Raw genomic sequence first — 24,039 nt, 5'->3', positions numbered from 1 at the left:
ACAGTGAATAAAGCCCCAGCCTGGAGTCAGGAGGACCCAAGTTTGGTTCAGGCCTCAGACACTGAACACCCACACAAAAAAACTATCTGTGCAGCCTTGGGCAAGTTACTTAACCCCAATTGCCCTCCAAAAGGCGGGGAAAAAAAATGCATATATATCATGAGAAGTGGCCAAGTTCTTGACCTCAGGCTTCTGCTCAACAGATACCCTGAGCAGGCCCCAACTTTGGGACTCGGACCAGAAGCCACAATGAATGACTAGGTACAGCCCTCTTCCACCCTCTGCTCCTACAGCACCAGAAAATATACCATAAATAAATATAAATACCAAAGTTTACTTGTGGAAGGAGGTATTGCAAGGGGGGCAACTTGTAAACTACTGAAAAGTGGGGCAGTTTTCTGTGTTCTCTCATTTCTTTCAGAAGAAATCGTGCTGGAATAAATGCAAAGTTTCAAAACACTGGTTAGAGCAGAACTGACTACCTAACCTGGTCAGCTTTCTCCCTGGGAACAATGAGAATATAAAGGGAGGCCAACTGCTTGTGAGCAGATTGGAGGAGGGACTAACATCATCAGGGGAGCGGCAGCCATTAATCTTTTTAATGATCATGGGAGGAAGTGGTCATAGTATAGGACTTCTTAAACCTTTTTCCACACATGACCTCTTCAGTGTTTCTTAAACTGTGGGTCTCGACAGAACACAAGAAATTCAGAGAGAATTAAATGAATCTCTATTTAATTACAGAAAAGAAAGAAAAACTGCTATGGTAAGTTGGATAGTGCATTGACTAGGGAAGGGGAAAGGAAAGAAAGAAGCATTTATCAAGCACCTACCCAGAAATATTACTGCAGTTGACCCTCAACAGCCCAGGGAGGCAGGTGCTACGGTATTATAATTCCCATTTTACAGTTGAGGAAACAGAAACAGACAAAGGTTAAGTGACTTGCCCAGGGTCACACAGCTAATAAGCATTGTCAAGCCTGTACAAAAACTTAGGTTAACAAAGTAATCAATAAATAAAGTAAAGCATTTAGCCTCAGCATCAAGGAATGGTAATCTGGAGCCGTACACTATCTTACTTAGACAAGGAAGTTCAGTGAGGGGAATCATAAACAGAAGTTTATATATATATATAAGAGGAGGGTGTCTAGGCAGATTGAGAGCTGGATTTGTTGCAGGGTGATAGCACTTTCCTGAAAAAATCACAGGGTCTGTGTGCTTCTAGTAGGCCAGGCCCTATAGGTCCTCAGAATAGCCACATTGCAAGAAGGGAAGGGTCGCAGGAATGTCCTGGGGCTCTCTCTGTCCAGAAACTGCTGGCGGCAGCAGAGATTCCCAGGAGTTTACCTTGAGGCTAGGGCGGGGGTGGGGAACCAGAAGCCTTGAAGCCATATGTGGCCCTCTGTATCCTCGAGTGCAGCGCTTTGACTTCTCTAAAGTTTGAATTCGGTCTGAGGGCCGCACTGGAGATTCAAGGAAAGATATAAGACAGTCCCTGCTCTCAAAGAGCTCATGATATCAGCTCCACTGACTCCTCAGCTCCTGTTCTAGTTCCTAAGACACAAAGCAACAGGTAGGGGAGGTCCAGACCAAATAGGGGTAGCATCACTATTTTATAGTCAGTAAGGCAAGGGAAATAGCCTTCTTCAAATACATCAACCGGTTCCAAGATCCTTTTTTGAATACCCTAATCATGAATGAGGTAGAAAAGTATGCACCCAAAGGTCGACAGAGTTCCTTTGGTGTCACAGAGGACGTTACATTCATTGGTGGATCTCAGGGATGTTCCATCTGCTTTGCGGGATTCCCCCATTTTACCAGAATGCATCACCAGGATACAATGGAGCCACCAAAAATCTGGAAGAGAGATTTAGGTTTTCTGAAGCAGTGATTGTATAACATTCCATCTAAATTCTTCTCATGCCTTTCCCTTGTCTCTGGTCCTGTCCCTCTTCAACCTAAATCTTCCTGTGAAAGAAGTATAACTAAAAAAAGTAATAGTATTGTCTTCATTTTCCTTCTACCTCCCTAAATTTGCTGTGCGTTTGCCATACTTTTCCTCCCTTCATTTCACACACTGTTACTGCATTTGTGCCAAGAAACAGCTGTTGTTTTCCACCTTAAAAGACAAGAAAATTTAGTAGCAGGTGAAAAAATTTTTAAGAAACAAATTACAGTGAGATCTTTGCAACTCATATAATCATCCTTCTAGCAATTGCTTGAATTGGCTTTTGAATTTTTTTTTTCCAGATCATGAGTATAATAATCATCATTTACAGGGCATGTATTTGTCTTTTCAAAGATTCTCAAAGGACCTTTTCAAACATAAATATGCATTTCTGACACACAGATGGGAACAGGCTTTCCCAGGCCTACTGATAATTTTTGAGCTGCCAGGAAAAAACTGGAGCTAGGAATATGTAGCTGTAAGTATGCCTTCTAAACACTTATCCAACACTTACCCTTACTTATCATTTCTGCTATTTGCCTCCTTGTGGATATCTTTCCTATTGTGGAGACTGCCAGGGGCTACCAGAAAGTAAATTAAATGGGGGTGGGGTTTTTTGGAAAGGGGAGGTATTAAAAATGTGTAGCCACCCTCACATATCAGTCCCTAGAAAGATATCATCGATTGAAGCACTTTATAGGCCATTCAGTTAATCAGCTCTCCTCACAATAAACTAAGGAGGTAGGTACTGTTAGTATGCCCATTTTACAGATGAGGAAACTGAGACTGGAGAGGCCAACTGTCACACAGCTACTAAGTATCTGAGACTGGATTTGAACTCAGATCTTTCTGCCACATGCAGTATTTTATTCTCTGTGTCTACTTCTCTGTAGGACCCCTCCTATTCTCTGGGTCTGTTTTTTAGACTGGAAGTTGTTTTTTTTTAACAGTATTTTAACTCCTTGGTATGGGATGACTATAGACTGGTCAGCTATCTTTTGCTTTCCTTAGACACTAAGGTTTCTTATCAGAACTCTATCGCCTTGCTGAAGTTCTTGAAAACAAACCATATCACTGCTTTTTCCTATCTGGGTTTTCCTGTGCTGAGGCCACACTTAGAGATGGGACTCCTCCCCCTCAAGTTGTCCTCTGATTTTCCACATTTCCTCCATCTCCTAAGACTCCAAAGCACAAATCAACAGGTAACCTTTACTCTTGTCCAGACCTTAACAAGAAGGGGGTGAACTTGGCAGTGTGCCCCTTGCTGCCTCCACTAAGCACAGTCTTCTCAAGCCTAAGCATGGCTAGAATGTTCAGTTAGTATTTGCTTAAAACTCTTGGGCTGTAAGGACTAGGTCTAAACTTCTTGATTCCTTTTTTTTTTTTTTTTTTTTTTGCTTTTTGGAGGGGGTAATGCAGGGAAATTGAGGTTAAATGACTTGCCCAGAGTCACACAGCTAGTAAGTGTTAAGTGTCTGAGGCTGGATTTGAACTCAGGTCCTCCTGACTCCACGGCCAGTACTATATTCACTGCACCACCTAGCCACCTCTCTTGATTCCTATGAAGCCAATATGCTTTTGAGTAGCTCATTCTCAAAATATCAAAAAAAAATTAAGGATTAAAGGATTAAAAATTTTTTATTAGAAATGCCCAGGCTGGCACAGTGAATAAAGCACTGGCCCTGGAGTCAGGAGGACCTGAGTTTAAATCTAGCCTCAGACACTTAACACTTACTAGCCATGTGACCTTGGGCAAGTCACTTAACTCCAATTTCCCTGCATTATCCCTTCCAAAAAGAAAAAAAAATGCCCAGAATATGAAATCAGTTAAATTTAGTATTTAATTAAGGTTGCCTAAAAGTGGATGATTACCTATGAATCTGTAATCATTGTTTCATTCCTCATTATGCATCATGCTCAGGTTTAAAACACAAATGCACACATATTATTTTTTCAAGTATAATATAAACCTGTTATGTAGTTGACTTTTTCATTCAAAAGAGATGACCCCTGCTGTACTGAAATGAAGCTGCCTGAAGCCAGGGTTTATGGTGTTCAGTTTCCTCTTCTGGAAGTCATCATTATTTTTAGTTATTGTGGTCTGCAACTGCTAAATTTCTTGCTCCATCTTAGATCTCAATTTCCTTTTCATTCCATTTAACCTTGATCAGAACAGATTCTGGCCCCGAAACCATATATAGAAAAATACTTTTTGTAGCACCTTAGTAATTGTATTAGCTTTCTGTTTCCTGGCTGATATAAAGGGAAGTGGTCTGTTACCACTAAGATACTATGCATGGCCTTTTTTATTTCTGGAAGAAAATAGGAAGACTATAAATATGAGAAGGGAGAGATCATTGTCAACCGTGGGGAACAGGGAAGGTTTCATGTACTTGAGCTGGGCCTTGAAGGAATGGAAGGATTTCAATAAAGGAATGGAGATAGTGCATTCAGGCAGTGTGGACATGTATAGTTTGTGGAGGCGGGAAAAAGGAGGACCATAGTAGGGAACAATTAGTAGTCCATTTTGGTTAGAATGTACTGTGTATGAAGGGAAGTAGAAAGAAAAAGGCCCAGGAATATAGATTGTGGAGAGCCTTAAATACTAAGCTAATAAGTTTGGATTGTAGCCTATTCAGGCAATAAGGAATTGCTGAAATTTTTGAACAGTGAAAAAATATAGTCAGATATGTGCATTAGGAAGATTATTTTAGTAGTTGTGTGGAGGAAGAATTGAAGAGAGGGAAGGGAGATTTGGAAGAGGTAGCAGCAAGGCAGATGGCAAGATGTTTAGATATCCATGGTGGATGGATGTGAAACAGGACCTAGGGTCATCCAGAGATGGAAGCATGGTCTTTGGAGGCCTGGTCTAGAGGAGTCTGTTCCAGATGGGAAAAGATGGGAAGCAGCACAGCATATGGCTAGATATATGCATGATAATATGAAATAAGGCTAGAAAAAAATTTTGAGCTAGATTGTGAAAGGCTTTGAATTTCCAGCTAAGAAATTTGTATCCCATCCTTGTGTAAAGATACCTAAGGTTTCTGAATAAGGAGAAATGACAAAGCTAGACTATATTTGAACTCAGGTCTATCCTGATTTGAGGTCCAGCAGCTATCTCCACTGTAGTCCCTAGCTGCCTCTAGGGAATTCTGCTGGGATAAGGGAAGGAAGAAGCCTCAGATCATTTGATCTCACAGATGACAGCTGCTAATTTACCCCAACCCAATCCAATCCATACTCCCCTCTGCTCTCCTCTTCCAGCCCACTCCTGTTCTGCCTTCCTGCTTCTATGAACAATTCCACAAAGAAATCTCAGTTCATTCTTTCCATCTTCCTGTTCCAATCAAAGGGAACAGAACAGCTGTCCTCTGACCGTTGGGAGATCAAGATAATTCCTCTTTCTCCTCATCTACCTAAGTAGCCCGGGTTTTTCCATTCGCCTTGCAGCTAAGCTCTCTCACACTATATTCCTCAGTAAACTGTGACCTCTTTGAAGGTAGTGACTGTTTTGCTATTTGCATTGTATCCCTTGTGCTTACCATAGTACTTTTCACATATTAAGACCTTAATAAACTCTTTTTTTTTTCTTTCATTCATTCATACATTCCATGCACATGGTATTTCTAGGCAAAAGTCTTTTCAAAGACAAAGGAAATAGAATTCTGGGAAATAAATGACCACAAACATTTTCTGGCTTCCTCAGTCTCCGATTCTCTTTACCATGGTCCTTACAAGTTACATATACATTTAGAAATCAGCTCCATAGAGGTGATAATTGAAACTATGGAAATAAATAAAATTTCAAAGTTTTTAATAAAATGTTGCTTATTAGAGTCCATATATATATCTGAATTGAAGACCATGCCAATAGAGGATGTTCCAAAAGTCTTGGTGAAGTTTTAATAGTTTAGAAATTAAGAAATTTTCCAGGTTTTCAGAGGCTGGGGAAAAAGCCAGAAGAATGAAAGTTCCCCTAAATGATCCCAAGCCTTTTCATCTAGGACAGTCTTTGATAAAAGGGTCCAGCACTTAGCACACATAGAAGGTACTTAATAAATGCTTCTCAGTGAGTTATAGTTACATCTCCATATTCTACACATATATTTATACTGACAAAACATTAAGTAAAAATTATAATTTAATTCAATTGAAAGGGGTGTGACTTCCTTTAGAGCAAAGACTGTCTTCTTCCTCTTTTTGTATGACTAGCCCTTGGAACAGTGCCTGGCACACAGTAAGCACTTAATAAACAATTATTAATTAATTTCTGTCATTTATATATGTATAATATATTATAATATATAACACATGCACATAATATATATCATATAATATAGAATATGTATAAAGGCTGGCACACAATAAGCACTAAAAATTTATTAATTACTATACATATATGTGTGTATATAATATATAATGTGCATATTATATAGATAATATGTATCTATGTCTCTGTCTATATCATAGTGCCTGGTACACAGTAGGCACTTAATAAATGTTGACTGGATACTAGATTATATGACAAGGTACTTAAGTAAGGACTGCTACAGAAACAATATACTTCCTTGAAATTACATCATGCTGTGCTCTAAAAGCTTTCCAGACTTTTTTCTAATGAATCTCTATAATAGCTCTCTGAGGTAAATAAGGAACAATTGTAATTATTACCACATTACAGATGGGTAAGCAGAAACAAAGAACTAGATTAAATCAGTCAGGAAATAAATCAGGCTGTGGGCCCACAAATAATTCTAATATAATCTTCCTCTCCTATCTTCCCTCTTTTTCTTGGGTTCATAAGAATCCATGTAAGTAAGGGAACTTGGTGTATTTTCTGAAGGTAATATCTTTTGTGCAAGCAGAGGAAAGTTGTAACAACATCAAAGAGGGAATGGATGACTTTGATAAAGTTAGACAGGACCCATGCAAATTTAGGTAAAGGAAAATTGAATTTTCCTAATTAATTTTATCAAAGTCTTCCCATGCCAAATTCTATCAAAATCTGTTAAGCCAAAATGATGCTGGTTTTGGCTCCAGGCAAGCAGACTGGTGGAGCAGTGTGACACCAAAGGGCCCAATTAGATTGCTGCAAAACCCAAAAAATGCTCGACATTTGGGAAGTACTCAGCAGCTGGGAATTTTGCTGAATGGCAACAGCTTTCAACGAAGCAAGCTAAGAAACCTCTGGCCACAAACCAGCTCACTGACGTAAATGCCAAAGCCACCACATTACCAGAATTAGCAGAGAACTGTCAGAAGGGTGGCCCTAGCTGACTGCTGATGGATGCTACTGGGCCAACACCTCATTTAGAAGTGGTAGGCCTTTTAAAACCCAGGAAGATTATTTACTTCTTATAACCTTGCCTTGCAAAGAGCATACAAGAAGGCAGGAGTCCCCGGGCTGGAGACAGTAACCTACTGACAGATTTTCAAGATGGTTGAGATCATACCCCTGCTTGAGACAGTAGCTCCTCTCTTGTTCAGTGTAAAGAATTTTGCAATTACCTCACTGATTGCTGCCTGACCCAGGTCAGAAGAAGCAATGTAGAACAGATGATCAAGTTAAATCAAGTAACAAACATCTATTAAGCGCTCACTGTTTGCCAGGTACTGTGCTAAGAGTCAAGAAAGGCAGAAATACAGTCCCTGCCTTCAAGGAGTTGGCATTCTGATGCAGCAGATGACATGCAGACACATGGTGAATTTGAGTTAAGCTCAGAAGGTTTTTGAAGGAAGTGACTCATACAAACTATTGTTTGTTGTAGTAATCAAATAAAACTTGTAACGAATTTGATCTGATCTATATTTAGTGACCCACATAATCATTGTGCTACATAGCAATTAGGCACAAATGGTGAGCAATTTACATAAATGACTGTAATTGGTGTAGTTTTTATACAGTCCAACTAGGAACCAACAGCCTAGCTATTCAAACAGAGATGGGAACAATTGTATTCATTTCCACATACATTCTAAGTACCTGTTAGGTCCTGGGGAACACAAAAACCAAACTGATTCTAGTGTCTAGTGAAAATTCTCATTATGACAGACCGTGAAATATCCAAACGAATGAGTGAATAAATGTATACAGTACAAACTAAACTTAAAACTTTACTCCTTTTGCTTTAATCTTCAAGAAGCCATACTTAAGATCAGCAGTTCTCTTTGATAATATATAATTCTAAATCATTATCACCCCAGACATAGATAAATGCCCAAATGATACCTCACATTTGTTAAAAGATTAAGGTCTGTGATACAACTCCTACCTAATAATTGCAGTTCTCATGTCCCCCTCACCCCAATCCCCTTGCCCTAGGGCTGAGAATTCTTTTTTTTTTTAAAGCAATCAGGGTTAAGTAACTTGCTCAAGGTTACATGGCCAGTTATTTCTGGGTGTGGTGCTGAGTATCTGAGCCCAGATTTGATCCCCAGGTTATCCTGACACTGGAGCTGGTGTTCTTACTCGCTGAGCCATCTGGCTGCCCCTAAGCAATTGGGGTTAAGTAACTTGCTCAAGGTTACACTGCCAGGTGTTTCTGGGTGGGTGCTAAGTGTCTGAACCCGGGATTCGATCCCCAGGTCATCCTGACACTGGAGCAGTGATCTTACTCGCTGTGCTACCTGGCCACCCCCTAGGGCTGAAAATTCTTATACTTTGCCCTGTGTCAACATCCTATCAATCCTATCCCATTTCCTCCACTTGAGGGGTCCTAGAGAAGAAGTTCAACTATTGCCTGTACTCCATCTCTGCCCTTACTATCCTGGGTTTTGGAGGCCTTAAGAGAGTAGAAATTCTGGGTCATAGATATACCAAGGACCAAAAAAAAGGAGGAGGGGGAGGTGATACTATATACATTAAAATATCTATAGCATATTTTATTATACTCTTTGTAATAGCAAACACCTGAAAACAACACAAACATCTAACAATTGAGGAATGGCTAAAGAAATTCTGGCACATGACTATCTTGAAATTTTACTGTGCTGTATGAAATGATTTAGATGATGAATACATGGGAAGATGTCTATGAACTGATGCAAGATGAATTAAGCAGAATGAAGAAAACAAAATGCACAATGATAAAAATTGCAGTGTGAGTGTAAACATAACAGTCCCTGGAAAAGGTCAGACTGGGCTCAGTAACCTCTGGGATTTGTAGTTCTACCTTGCTCAGGAAGGGATGAAACAAATGTGAAATCAGTTCTGAAGGAGAAGGGAAGAGTTTTCATCTTCCAGGCGATCTTTTGGGCTCTCAGGGAGAGCAAGAAGAAAAGGAGAGAGAGGTGATGGTCATCCCACAGCAACGCAGCAGCTGGTGCCACATCTGAAGTTCCTTCTGTAAGACCATGAGAGATGACCTCTAACCAAACAGGCAAACTGGGAGGTGGATGTGACTTTGTGTGTTTTATCAAGGGTACTTGCCCAGCCTGGAGCAGAAGACCAGGAGGGAAGAGAGAAGCAATGGAACAATGCTTGAGCCTGGCCCCACCCCCGCCTTATACCTCTCTTTGTGTTTTTCCTTTATTTATTCTGCTCAAGAATACATTCACTGGATTTTGTATTTCTCATAAACCCTGTGACTGACCCAGACATTGCAGTGTCCCTTTGCTTGAAGCCTGAGGGCAAAATAGAAGCCACAAAGAAGGACTTTTCCTTGTTCAGGGCTGGGAGCTTCACCCTCTGGTCCATTGTGAAGAGAATTTTACTCTCTAACTAGGGGCTCATAATCACTATGAATTTGAGCATAAATCTTTCACATGGACTTGAGGCCATACTACAGAAAAAATAATAATAATAAAACATGCAAAATATCATGTTACATAAGTATAATGGCCAAGCTTGACCCCAAAGGAGAAATATGAAAAAGCACCTTTTCTTCCCCCTCTCCCACTTTTTCTTTTCTTGCAGAGGTTGATGACTATGGGTATGGACCATTGCATATAATGTCAGATTTTTCTGCTAAGTTGATTCTGCTGGTTGGTTCTGCTGATTTTCCCCCTTTCAAAAATTCTTTGTTAAATGTAGATGATATGAAAACAATAATAAAAACTAGTGTTTAATCGAGTGATTTAACATTCACAAAATTCTTTACATGTGTGATCTCATTTGATTCTCACAACTGCTGCTATTATCTCCTTTTGAAAAATGAGGAAATTGAAAAAAGAACAAAGTAAAAAGTGAACAGCAGAGAACAAAAGAAAACCTACAAGGTGGCTAGATGGCACAGTGAGTAGAGCACCAGCCCTGGAGTCAGGAGGACCTAAGTTCAAATCCGACCTCAGACACAACACAAAAACTAGCCATGTGACCTAGGACAAGTCACTTAACCTCAATTGCCCTCCAAAAAGCAAAAAAAAAAAAAAAAAACCCACAAGGAAGCAAAGATGGACAGCTCTCAACACAACAGTGGTAATTACATGGGCTTTCTTGAAATGGAAATGTATTGCTATCTATAGCAATTCAAAATATGTGAATCCTCACATTCTGCTGTACACATGACATGTTTTTTCTTTTCTTATTTTATATTTAAGTTTATAATGCTTCTTTTTCTTTTCACATTATTTATTTGTTTTAATATTTAAATCTAAAATAAAAAAAGTTTTTTCTAATGAGGAAATTGAGACTGAGAGGTGGAGTTAAATGACTTGTCTAGGGTCCCACAGCTAAGTGTCTGAGGTCACATTAGAATGCAGTTCTTCCTGACTCCGAGTCCAGTGTTCTATCCATTACATGACCTAGCTACCTAAATGAAATATATGAAAAATGTTTTACTTTAAAAAAAAAAAGAAAAGAAAAGAAAAATTCTGGTCCATAAGGCTCTGAATTGCTTAGGAGAGACCTAGAAAGAGGAGTTAATAATCTGATTATCATGCCATAGGTACAGGAGTAGGAGAAAATCAGGCTGGTGGTACCATATATGAGGAGAAAATGAAAAGTTAACTATGGGCTCCAGATCTCCAATGGGAATCTTAAAACAAAGATGAAGGATTTGAATTAAAGGTCAGGAAGGTCCACACACCTTTTCAAAAAGTCAATTGCCAATTCTTCCCAGGGAAGGTACTTCTCTTCTCCTAACTAGTGTCTCTTCTAAACTTTCTCCTGTAAATTAAGTTACATTCAGGACCAGCCCAGATGAAATATGGGTTTAGGGGATAGAGAAAATGCCCTATCCAAAAAAAAATATCTCTTCCTGACCTGCTGCATGATATCTGAAATCCCTTTCATGGAAAAGATGGATGGGATAGTGGAAATAGTACTAAACTGAGAATAAGGAAACGGGCTATATTAGTTCTACCTTTGCCACCAATTACCTTTCTGACCTCGGAGAAATCACTCAACCTCTCTGGATAGCCCTTTCTTGACCTGTAAAACAAGGGGGCTAGACTGTGGTTTCTAAGGTCTCTCCTAACTCCTGTCATTCTATGTATCTGAAAGTCTTTTTATTCTGCAATGAGAGGCAAAAAATGACTTAAAGTAAATGCCACAGGAAAGGGTAACCATAGGAATGGGTTTCAGTCAAAGTAGAAATGACTGATCTCAGATCCTTTCCTGTTTTGATCATTGGAAAAGTTTAGAGAGCAGGAAAGTACTGGTTGCTTAAAGAGCAGGAGGAAATGTCTCCAAGAGCAAAAAAAAAGGGAACAGAAATGGGGAAAGTGGGAGGAATACAATGGAGCACAAACTCAAACTGTTTCACAATTTTGCCTCAGCCTGAGCCTGCCTGGTTAATTTTCAGTTGTCCTAGGACAAAGAACAGTTCTCCATCTGGTTTGCTTTGTAAACCTGCACCAAAACTATGCTTATATCCTTTTATCTATTTGGCTGCTCCTGGACGGTAATCTCTAACAAGGATCCTGCTCCTGGTCTTAAGCCATTAAAATTAATACCTCAAAATAACAGGATTGACATTGTTAAAATCCAAAACTAAGTGGCAAGCCAATAAAGATATTATCTTACATACATGATCTCATTTTACCAACCCTTTGAGATAGGCAATGCAAATATTATTCTCCCTGTTTTACTCATAAATAAAAGTTTGAGAACTATTGTTCATATCTTTTGATTACTTTTGCATTGGGAATTGGCTTTTCATCTTATGTAGTTCTATTAGTTTCTTATGTATCTTGGATATCAGACCCTTATCAGAGATATTTAATGAAAATATTTTTCCTACTCAACTACTCTTTTTTATCTCAGGAATATTTTTAAAATTACAAATATTATTTTAATGAAAAGTACCATCATGTTGTAATTTATAATAGGATAAATTTAAGTGACATGCCCAAAATCACACATCTGATAACAAGGAAAGGCTGAATTCAAACTTCATTTTTTCTGATTTCAAATTCAGTGTTCTTTTCACAAGACAAGTTTTCAAGAAGAACTTGAAAGTCAGGCAATTGATAAAATGGACTAGTGAGAATCATTGCAAATTCTTGGTAGCATAGTAATAGATTAGAGCCTATAACTACAGTCTAGCAATAGGATGCAAGATGAATTAGAGAAGAGAAAGATTACTACATCCAGAGAAAGAACTAGAAAGAACTGAGTTTGAATCCAGATTGAAGCAAACTACCTGATCTTTTTCTTTTTTGGCTTTGTTTCCTCTTTCCCATTGTTCATTCCATCTGATACAATTCTTCTTTATAACCCGACTAATGTCTGTGAAAGTATTTGCAGATCCTATACTTGATTGTATGCCATCATGGGGTGGGGGGGGGAGGAGAAAGAAAATTGGAAACTCAAGGAATTGTGGAACTGAATCTTGTAAACTAAAAGTAAATAAACAAATTAATAAAGACCAAAAAATTTAAAAATTTTAAAAAAGAAAGACTAGAGGCCAGAAAAACAGGTAAGAAGTTACTAGAATGTATCCAGATGTGAGTCATGGACTTTGGTTTTAGCAATGAAATTGAAATAAATGGTTTCATCCAAATAGCATTTTAAAGGAATAATCAAACAGGGTTGGGTATCAGAGGAAATAACACTGGCCTTGGTCTACTTCCATGACTTGCTAGTCATAGAAATAGCAACCTTGGACAAGTCACTTAACCACGATGAATTATAGTTTAGAGGGAGAAGAAATGGAAACTGCGTTAAATTTTATATTCTTGTCCTCAAAGGTCACTGCAGATGGCAAGTGCAACCATGAAATTAAAAGATATTTGCTCCATTGGAAGGAAAGCTATGGAAAACCTGGACAGCATACTGAACGGCAGAGACATCACTTTCCTGACAAAGATCCATATGGTCAAAGCATTTGGATTTTCCAATAGCAATGTATGACTGAGAAAGTTGGACCATAAGGAAAACTGAGTGACACTTTTGAATTGTGGTTCTGGAAAAGACTTTTGAGAGGCCTTAAACATGAAGGAAATTAAATCAGTCAATACTTAAAGAAATTAATTTGGACTATTCACTGGAGAGACAAATACTGAAGCTGAAACTTAAATACTTTGGCCACATAATGAGAAAATGGGACTCCCTGGAAAAGACACTACTGTTGGGAAAGGTTGAAGGCAAAAGGAGAAAGGAACAGCAGAAGATGAAATGGATATGGTCATGGAAGCAATGAACATGAACAGATTGCAGGAGATAGTGGAGGATAGAAGGGTCTGGCATGCTATGATCCATGGGGTCATGAAGAGTTGGACATGACTAAATATCTGAACAACAACAGAAATTAAGATAGTTATATTTACCCTGCCTACGAAATAATTTATATGAAAATGGCATATATGTTAGTGCTCTATGTAAATTTGAGACATTATTATTGTTGTTTGGATGATAATGATGTTAAGAAATAAGATGACATCAAGATGTCTGAACTGCTTAACTGAGATAATGATAGTGCCATCATGCCCTATATTTTCATGTGGTTATTGGGAGGAGAGAATGAAATGACAGATGAAAAAATATTTTTATTTTTAAATTTTTTTTGCTTTTTTGGAGGGCAATTGGGGTTAAGTGACTTGCCCAAGGTCACACAGCTAGTTTTTGTGTTAAGAGTCTGAGGCCAGATTTGAACTCATGTCCTCCTGACTCCAGGGCCAGTGCTCTATTCACTGCACCACCTAGCCACCCCAAAAGAGTATTTTTAAAGTGGTAAATTTATTTTATTTTTATTAATTTTAAAGAAATACTAAAACTTAAATACATAATAACAAAAGAAAAAGGAACATAAGCTTAAATACTAAAACTTAAATACAAAATAAGAAAAGAAAGCATTGCCACATGCACAGCAGAACATGAGAGGTTCAAAATGTACAGCAACAAATTTCCATTTTAAGAAAGTGTATATAATAAATATACACATTGTATTCAAAGCTGTCCATCTTTTCTTTGTTTCCTTGTAAATTTTCTTTTGTTCTTAGCTGTTTACTGTTTTACTTAGCTGTTTACTTACTTTTTACTTTGTTCTTCCTCCACCTTCCTGCCCCCTCTCCCCCAAGAAGTCTACAATTAAGAGTAAATATATAAATATATGCATGTACATATAAACATATACATGTATATACAAATATTTACATACACATACATATACTTAGATATCTATAATCATACTCATATATAGACATATACATTCATATGCATCTATGTAAGACTGTACTATACTTGTTTGTCCTCTGTTTCCCTGAGGGTGAATACCATCTTCCATCATAAGTCTGCGTCTTTCCATATTTTTCTAAGTTTACCAACTCATCGCCTACACCACAGCAATATTCCAACTTTATATTAACTAGTTATTTTAAATAGTCTAAAACAATATTGATTAATATGACTGACATGTAGTGTTGTTTCCTTATTTTTCTCTTTTGATTAAATCTAGCTTAGCTTTAACTTTGTCTGAGATGATTACTACCCCTGCTTTTTTCCTAATAAAATCTATTCCTGATCTTTATTGTGTGTATATGTGTGTATAATTTCCTGTCCCTCCTGACTGCTCTACTTCTACCTGCTACCTTGCCCTTCTATTACTTGACCTACTCCCCTCATTCCTCCCCCATCCTTTCCCCCCACCCTTTCTCTTTACCCTCTTGTTTCTATCCAAATTTAAAAGGCATTTATAGCTTTCCAAATATATATGTTATTCCCTCTTTATCCTATTCCTATTAATCTAGACACCCTTCTATACCCCTCATTATCCCCTCTACTACTATTCCCTCACCCTCTTATTTCTATATATATATATTTAGAAGACTTTTATTCCCTTCAAAATGTATATATTGTTCTCTCTAGATCTGATGTGAGTAGGGTTCCCTCTAAAAATCCCTCATTTATCCTCTCCCTGCTCCCTATGCCCTTAGACTTTTATTTCTTTCTGAATTTAGAAGACTTTTATACTCTCCTAGATATATATATGTATGTATGTATGTATATATATGTATGTGTATGTATGTATATATATATATATATGTATGTATGTATGTATTGTTCCCCCTCTAACCCATTCTGGATGAGAGTAGGTTTTCAGAACTACCAGCCCTTCTCCTCCATCTAATTCCTCTCCACATCTTATTAGTATAAGATAATTACTCTTTCTACCTTTTCCTAAACAATTTTACTTTGTAGAATCACATCATACTCAGATCTACTCCAATATTTCTTTTGAACTACCCAATTACTAATAACAATCTTAGATATACATTTTCCATTTCCTCATGTAAAAAAGTAAATAGTCTCTCCTTATTGAGTCCCTTGGAATTAATCTTTGATGTGTACTTTATATTTCTCTTGGATCTGGTATGTCAAATTTTCTTAAGTTCAGTTTTTTTGTAACAAAACCCTGAAAGTCTGGTAATTCATTGAATATTCTTTTTTTTTTAATTCAAGGTTATGGGTACATACTACCGGGTATGATATTTTCGGCTGCAATCCTAGTTTTTTGCTCTTCAGTATGTAGTGTTCTAAGACCTGCAGTCATCACTGCTAGGACTCAGGTGGTTCTAATTGTGGCACCACCATATTTGAATTTTTTTTTTCTTATTGCTTGCTATATTTTTTCCTAAAACTGGGGATTTCAAATTTAACTATGATATTCCTGTAGGTTTTCCTCTTAAGATCTCTTTCAAATGGTGATTGGTGGATTTTTTCTATTTCTTCTCTCCCCTCTTGTTCTAACATGTCAGGACAATTTTCTTTGACCATTTCTTGTATTATTGAATCAAGATTCTTTTTTTTAATTGTAGTTTTCATGTAGTCTGATTACTCTTATTTTTTCCCTTCTTGATCTGTTCTCTACATCATTTGTTTTTCATATAAGATGTTTCATATGCTTTTCTATTTCTTCATTCTTTATATTTTGCTTTATTATTTATTGGTCTCTCATAACTTTACTGGCTTCTCCATGCTCAATTCTAATTTTCAAGGAGTCATTTTCCTCCTTAAGATTCTGGATCTACTTTTCTAGTTGGTTGACTTTCTTTTCATAATCTTCCTGTTTTTCTTGAATTGTTCTTATTTTAAAAAAATTTTTCTCAATCTCTTTCATTTGATTTTTAATGCAAAGTAAAATAAGGAGAACCAGTAAATATACATAATGACTACAACAATGGTTATAGAAAAGACAAGAACAAAACAACTGAACCCTCCAGTCTTGGAGTATGGGGGATGATGCCTCTAACCTCAGATTCTCCTGCAGTTCTCCCCTCTGGTCTGGGACCAAAACCAAGAACGATGCTCTCCTGTAAGTGCCCACTGCCAGCAGCATCCCCACCCCACTGCTTCTTTGCATTTATTATATTTGTCATTTCTTATAACCCGATGATGTTTCATTACATTTATGAACCACAATTTGTTTAATAATTCCCCAAATGATAAGTAGCTACTTTATTTACAATTCTTTGCTATTGCAAAAAGTATGGACACAAATTCTGGGGGATTCTTTCTTTTTATCATTGACCTACTCATATGGCCTAGTGGGTGGATCTGGAGTCAAAGGGTATACACCAGGGGTGGGGAACCTGTGATCTCGAGGCCGCATGTGGCCCTCCAGGTCTTCAAGTGCGGCCCTTTAACTGAATCCAAACTTCACAGAATAAATCCCTTCAATAAAAGGAGGCTACCACATGTGACCTCAAGGTCACAGGTTCCCATCCCCAGATGGCCATTTTAGTTACTTTCATAGCATAAATATAAATCGCTTTCCAGATAATTGGATCAGTTCACAGATCTCCCAATAGGGTATTAGTGTACTTGTCTTTTCTTTGTCCCTTCAACAGAAACTATTCTTTGTCTTTTGTCATCTTTGAAATTTGCTGGTTGTGAGGTAAAGCCTCATACTTGTTTTCATTTGCGTTTCTCTAATTATTGGTGATTTGGAGCAAGTTTTCATATGATCTTTTAAGAACTATTTGTTCATATCCGTTGAATACTTATTGACTGGGGACTGGCATTTGATCTTACATATTTGTGTTAGTTGCCTACATAACTTGGCTATCACATCCTATTATTAAAATATGTTTTTTCCCAGTCAGCTACATCCCTTCTTAACCTAGGAGTATGTTTTTAAAATTAGAGGTGTCATTGCCATGTTACAATTCACAGAAATACTGCTCAAATATTTGTTTTCCCCAGTAAGATAATATGAATAAGAATAAAGTAAAATAAAAATGTTCCTTGATTTCCTTCTAATTGCTTACAAAATTGCCATTTTTTTTGCATGGAAATATATAACAACTGTTCTCAAAGTAGGCCAAAAATAATTTTAAAGGGTAGAGGGTATGCTTTCAATCAAAGGGATGAAATACTTTACCTGTTCCTTATTGCCTCCTGAATAAAGTTGAAATTCTTTCAACATTCTAGGTTTCATCTGGGTTCCAACTAACCTTTACCACCTTTTCTCATTCTGTTCTCTCCAAATCCCCGCCTTCACTCTAGCCAAGCTAGACTACTCACTATTCCAAAGTTTGCCTTTTTCTGCATCTTTGCCCAAGAATCTCACTGTGCTTGGAATGCACACCCCATTTTCTCATTCCCTTAGCCCCAATTTTCCTTGGTTGAAACTCTACCCATACACCTTTAGTATAAGCATTCAGAGGGCAAGGAATGTCATTTCTCTTATGTGTATTCTCTGTACCTAGGACAGAGCTTTGTGCATCGAAGTCACTTAATAAAGGTTGGGTTCGAATTTTAATTAGCCCAAATGCCAACTTCTCAATAAGGTATTCTCTGATCCCAATTAGAAAAGATCTTTCCTTTCTTCTATTTCACCTAACACACTTCTTTTGTGAATTTACCATATTTTATTTTTAATTAAGTTTATTTATGGACCTATCTTACTTTTACTACTAGATTTCAAATTCCTTCATATCAGGAAGCATTCCTTCTTTATCTTTGTACTTTTCTATGTGCTTTGCACATTATAAACACTTAAGAAATGTTTGTGAAATTATTTAATTGAATTCTCTTAGGCCTTACTTTCCCAGAAAGAATTATCTACTGTTTTTTAGAAGGGTAAATAATCAGAGAAAATAGTTGCTGACACTCCTGTAAATTTCTTGCTATTCTATTATCATATTGCTATAGCAACAAAAACATTTATGTCAAGTTAACAAATTAATGGAAAAATGCTACCAGGCAGCTATTTATTACATACATTTATGAGGTTCTAGGCCACTGAATAAATGGGAAGCATTGGGCACTGCTTGTTACTGATTCTGTTTTGTTACCATTACTGTTATATATAATAAGATGAGTCTTAGGGCAGGGAAAACAAAAGAAGAAATAGAACCTCTTTTTTTCTGTTTTACACTTGAATCAAAGGCTAAAACAAGAACATTTGAAAGAATGGTTGGAGCATCAAGGTATGCAACTTGGAATAAAATATTAGCAGTTTCTAATTTTTATTCAGCACTTTCACCACTACCATAACTCTGCCAAGCAAGCTTGTCTCTTTCTGCAAGGCATAAAATTTAATCAAGATATTTAAATTATTGTTCCTGATCTAATATATCTCTCATTAAGGAGAGAGAATGAAAACCATTACTTGAAAGGAAAAAGAACTAGAAAAGGGAAAAGAGAAGGGTAAAACTGAATGAGAAACATAAGGTTTCTGAGAAAGAACACAGTACTCTGCCCTGGTCAGATCATATCTGATGTATTGTGTCCAGTTCTGGGCACATTTTAGGAAGGATGGAGGCAAGCTGGAATATGGACACATAATCATCATATACCTTGTCTTTGTAGCTATTCAAAAGTGGTCATTGTTTTTCATGTAGTACTGAGCTAAATGAAAAAGTGCATTCAAAGCTATTCACCTTCATAGAATCCCAGGATGGGAAGTGACCTAAGTGGTCATCTAGTGCAATCTATCCCTGAGTAGAAATCCCCTCTATGATATTCCTGACAAGCTATCATTGAGTCTCTACTTCAGGGCCCCCAATGTAAGGGACTTCCTAACATGGCTCACTTTAGTTTTGGATGACTCTAGTTAGTAAGTTTTTCATTATACCATACTGTATTCTGCATATCTATCAATTTCTCCTAATGCCTTTGAGGGCCAAACGAGACAAGTCTTCTCCTTTTCACTATATAATAGTCTTTCAAATATTTGAAGATAGATGCCTCATCTTTGTTAGGTTTTCCCTTTTCTAACCTAAATAACCTTGAATCCTTCCACAAATTCTCTTATGAATTGAGCTAGCTATGTTTCTTGCTGATTTTACACATATTTTCATGCTCTGAGTTAGGTTTTAGGAGCACATAGGTGGCATAGTGGATAGAGTGCCTGGGCCTGGAGTCAGGAAGACTCATCTTCAAGACTTCAAATCTAGATTCAGACATTTAGTAGCTATGTGACTCTGGACAAGTCACTCAACCCTATTTGCCTCAGTTCCTCATCTGTAAAATGAGCTGAAGAAGAAAATGGCAAACCAGTATCTTTGCCAAGAAAATCCTAAATGCAGCCATGAAGAGTAGGACACAACTGAAATGACTGAATAATGAAAAATATTTTAGTCCAAATGGTTTCAGAGAAGAGGCTACTTTGAATTGACCGTAGTCACAGTCAATGAGACGGGAGATGTGCAGTGGATTATGTTTTGGTAGGACAGAAAGGGAAAGAAAAGTTAATGAAAAGAAGGAGCTCTATCAACCCACAACAGAGATAGCTTTAGGGAATGGAAGATGAAAATATAGTCATTAGTGGGACAAATGTATGTAGATTATGAAGTATTTATCTTTTTCCTTTCTCAAAATAGATTTTCTTTGATCCTTCAATCGACTTATGTTAAAATGTGCCTTATCTCTTAGGAGACCACAAGATGACCTATTTTTTACTTGTTAGCTATAGACTCAAAGGCTTGCCTTATACCCCACGTGTTATGCGATGGTTTAAATTAACTTTATTGATTGAGACCCTAGATACACATGGCATTTATACCACTAGTATTTGACCTAAAAAATCCTGAGGGATATGTGAAGAATTGCAATAAGCCCAGGGAATGGTGGTAGGGGTGTGCAAAAAGTCCTATAAGCAAAAGTCTTTTTTTTTCTTGCTTTGATTTGAAAAATGATTGTGATCTGCAAAAGGAAATGGTTTTTAAAATGGTTTTAAGTGAACTGTTGTATTATGCAGCCAGTGAAAACAGAAAACCTGAAATCAATAGACATAATCAATTCAGCACATTTCCATTCCCTTTCCTTGATAGAAATTCAATAACCCCATCCTAGCACCCCCACCTTCAGCCTCCATATGCAGTTTCTGGTTTGTTTGTTTTTTGCTTTGATTTTACAAATGATATTAGTATTTCTACAAGCTCTCAAAGCACTCTTCTTCTGTGAGTGCAGATGCATATATTCCATAATCCTCATTTTACAGAACTAAAGTTCAGGGGGGTATAAATGACTTGCTTGTTCATAATCACAAGATTAGTGAGTGAAGGTTGAACTTGAATAAAAATTTTCTAACTCCAAGTCCAGCATTCTGTATACTACAACAAACTTTTTAAAAGCTATTTATGAAAAATTGGCTTTATTATCAAACTATAGCAATATTCATTTCATATGATATTAAAAATTGTTAATATATTTATGATATTTTGATTTTTAAATTACTTTAAAATAGGCTGCAATAGGAAATCCTTGAAAAGTACACATTCTGTAAAGTTTTTTTTTTCCTGCTGCTTTAGTCAATCAACTAGAATTTATTATACACCTGCTATTAAGTACTGTGCTGATCTTCTGGAACTAAGATGGAATAGAGATACCTATATATTGTGATATTAAGCCAGGGCTGGCCTGAGGTGGTACAGTGATATAAGTTAACTATTTCTTCCTGAGTCAGTGGTTCTTCTGTGAATGTGGTCTGAGGAATACAGTCCTATATCTATCCTGGCTGGCTTATTCTTTGTAAGCCCTCATTGTGATTTATAGTGGCATTAGGTATGGTAACCAGAAGTGGTTAACATTGGAAAGGATCCCTTAAACTGTGGGTTAAAACACTCAAACTCTATAATGACTTCTGTGGATTAAAATCAGTCTGCTGCAACTATCCTGGTTAGTTTCTAGGGCTATATCAAAAGGCAATTTAACAATATTTATTTAATACCTAGTTTCTGTTGGCATAAGATAAAAAGAATGAAATACAGCCTTTGTTTTTACTGTTTCTTTAGGCAAAATATATATATGTAATAAATAATAAAATAAGTGCATAAAATGCATATAAAATAAATGATTTATGATTAAATGCCAAACCTGTAAGGACAGAAATAAGAAATCAAGATAGATGGAGATCAATGTCTGACCTGGAAAAAGCATTATGGAGGTGAGCCTTAAGCTAGATCCTGAAGAAATAATAGAATATGGATAGATCATGGAAGCATATATCTAAGGGTCATCTGATCCAGACCCTCATTTTAGAGATGAGGAAACTAAAGCCCCAGGAAATCAAGTAACTTGGTCAAGGTTACACAGTCAATATTAGAAGTGAGAGAGATGTGAATAAATAGAAAAGAAATATGACTTTTTAATCTGAAGAAAACCATAAATAAGAGCATAGAAGATGATATTAGTATGCTGTATATCAGAGACAGGTCTATAGTGATAAGACAAGCCTGACCTATAGTGATAAGAGCCCAAGCTGAAGAGTAATAAATAAATAAATAATGCCCAATGTTTGTAGAGTTTTACAGATTTCAAAGTACTTTCATGTAATGTGAACTCATTTGATCTTCACAATCTGTTTAGTTTGGAAGAATGGTTGCTGTTATCCCCATTGTGTAGATGAGACAGTACAGTTATAATAGTTAACTGTTTCTTCCCAAGTCAGTGGTTCCACTGTGACTGTGGTCTGAGGGATACAGTCCTGCATCCATCCTGACTGGCTGACTCCTTGTGAGCTCCCATTGTGATTTATAGTGGTGGTAGCTATGACAACCAGAAGTGGTTAACCTTGGCCATGGCTTTGCCAAGGTCACAAGTCAAAAAAGAAATAGTAATGGCATTAGAATCCTGGTCTTCTGCCTTCCAACTCAGTGTCATTTCCCCTATAATTAGGTTGGTTGGTAAAGCCATCGCTTGTTGAATGACCACTCTCAAAGAGGATAATCAGCAACAATCTGGAAACAGATCATTTATAAACCATAGGACTCTGACATTGAACCCACTCTAGTCCACATTTTTGTCAATTTATTTGAGAATATATGAAACATTGCAATCAATATTGTTGAATTTAGAAGGGCAATTAATTTAAGTCTACGTGAGTTATATTAAGCTAATTAACTATATAATTAAGCTAATTAACTTTTGTTAAATATGGAGTACAGACAATATAAGATTTGAACTTGCATATTTCGATGTAATCATAAGAATTAATGTCCTTATTTTTATAATAATTCTTGTGATTATATTCTCTTTTATTCAATAAATATGTATTGACTACCTACTACACACAAGGTTCTAGTTTAAGCAAAAAATTAGTCAAATTTAGTTCTTTATTATCTAAAGCCTTAAATTCTAGGCAACAATTACTACAGAATTCTACCCAGAAAAAGAAACCTGTAGCAACCTCCTTTACCTCAGGACCTGCCCAACTACATTAGCTGTGGTGCTACTGTCCTCTCTGCCAATGCAATGAGGAGGCTTCACCTGGAATATACCCTTTTCACCAATATTCTAATGAGAACTCTGGATCTCATTTAATATAAAAGCTTTTCCCTACTCACCTTTGCTTTTCCCCTTGTCCTGTGACTCACAGACTCCTTCCTGCCTCTCGCTTTTTCAATCCCTGTAACTTAGAGGTAAAAAAAAATCCCTTTTCCCTACTACTTTTCACTATATTCTTATCTCTTTCCATCCCTAGTCCCTTTCCTTCTGTGCCCTGCCTTTCCATTGTACCTCCTGGAACCCTTTTTCTTTTGTTCAAAAACTCTCCTTTATTCTACATAGCCTCCTTTCATACTTCTTTCCATCTTCTGGCACTCCCAGGAGCCTGACTTTCTTCTGAAGATGCATCATCCCTTATCACTCACTGTTTGCAATTTTGGCTGCTCCTTCTTTCACATACCCTGATACACACATAGAAGGAGAAGACATACAATAAACTTCTTCATCCACATTCCAACTTCTAGGCCCTCTCTATCACTATCACTTAACAAACTCTCCTTTTTGGAAATTTACTCCATAAATTTATATTGCCCTGTTCTAGTCTTTATTGCAATCATCAACAGAAATTCCAAATCACTTTCTATCCTCCTCCTTCTATAAAAATGTATTTATTTATTAATTTTTGAAATCCATTTTTTAAAAAATTGAGTTCTGAATTCTCTTCTTCCCTCCAACACCTCCCTCAGCCATTGAGAAGGCAAGAAATTTAATACTAATTATACATGTAAAATAATACAAAATATATTCCCATATCAGCCATGTTAAAAAAAAAAAACAGGAAGACTTAATTCTTCTCAGCATGGCAAGGACCTAAAACAACTCTGAAAGACTCATGATGGGAAATGCCATCCACATCCAGAGAAAGAAATAGGGAGTCTGAATGCAGATTGAAGCATACTATTTGTTCTCTTTTTTTGGTTTTGTTTTTTTTTTTTTCTCATGCTTCCTCCCATTTGTTCTAATTCTTCTATATAACATG

This window comes from Petaurus breviceps, unplaced genomic scaffold (assembly GCF_028583685.1).
Source record: "Petaurus breviceps papuanus isolate PSGF00001 unplaced genomic scaffold, PetGlider_PUasm1.0 79, whole genome shotgun sequence".
NCBI lineage: Eukaryota > Metazoa > Chordata > Mammalia > Diprotodontia > Petauridae > Petaurus > Petaurus breviceps.
This window is presented reverse-complemented; position numbering follows the sequence as displayed.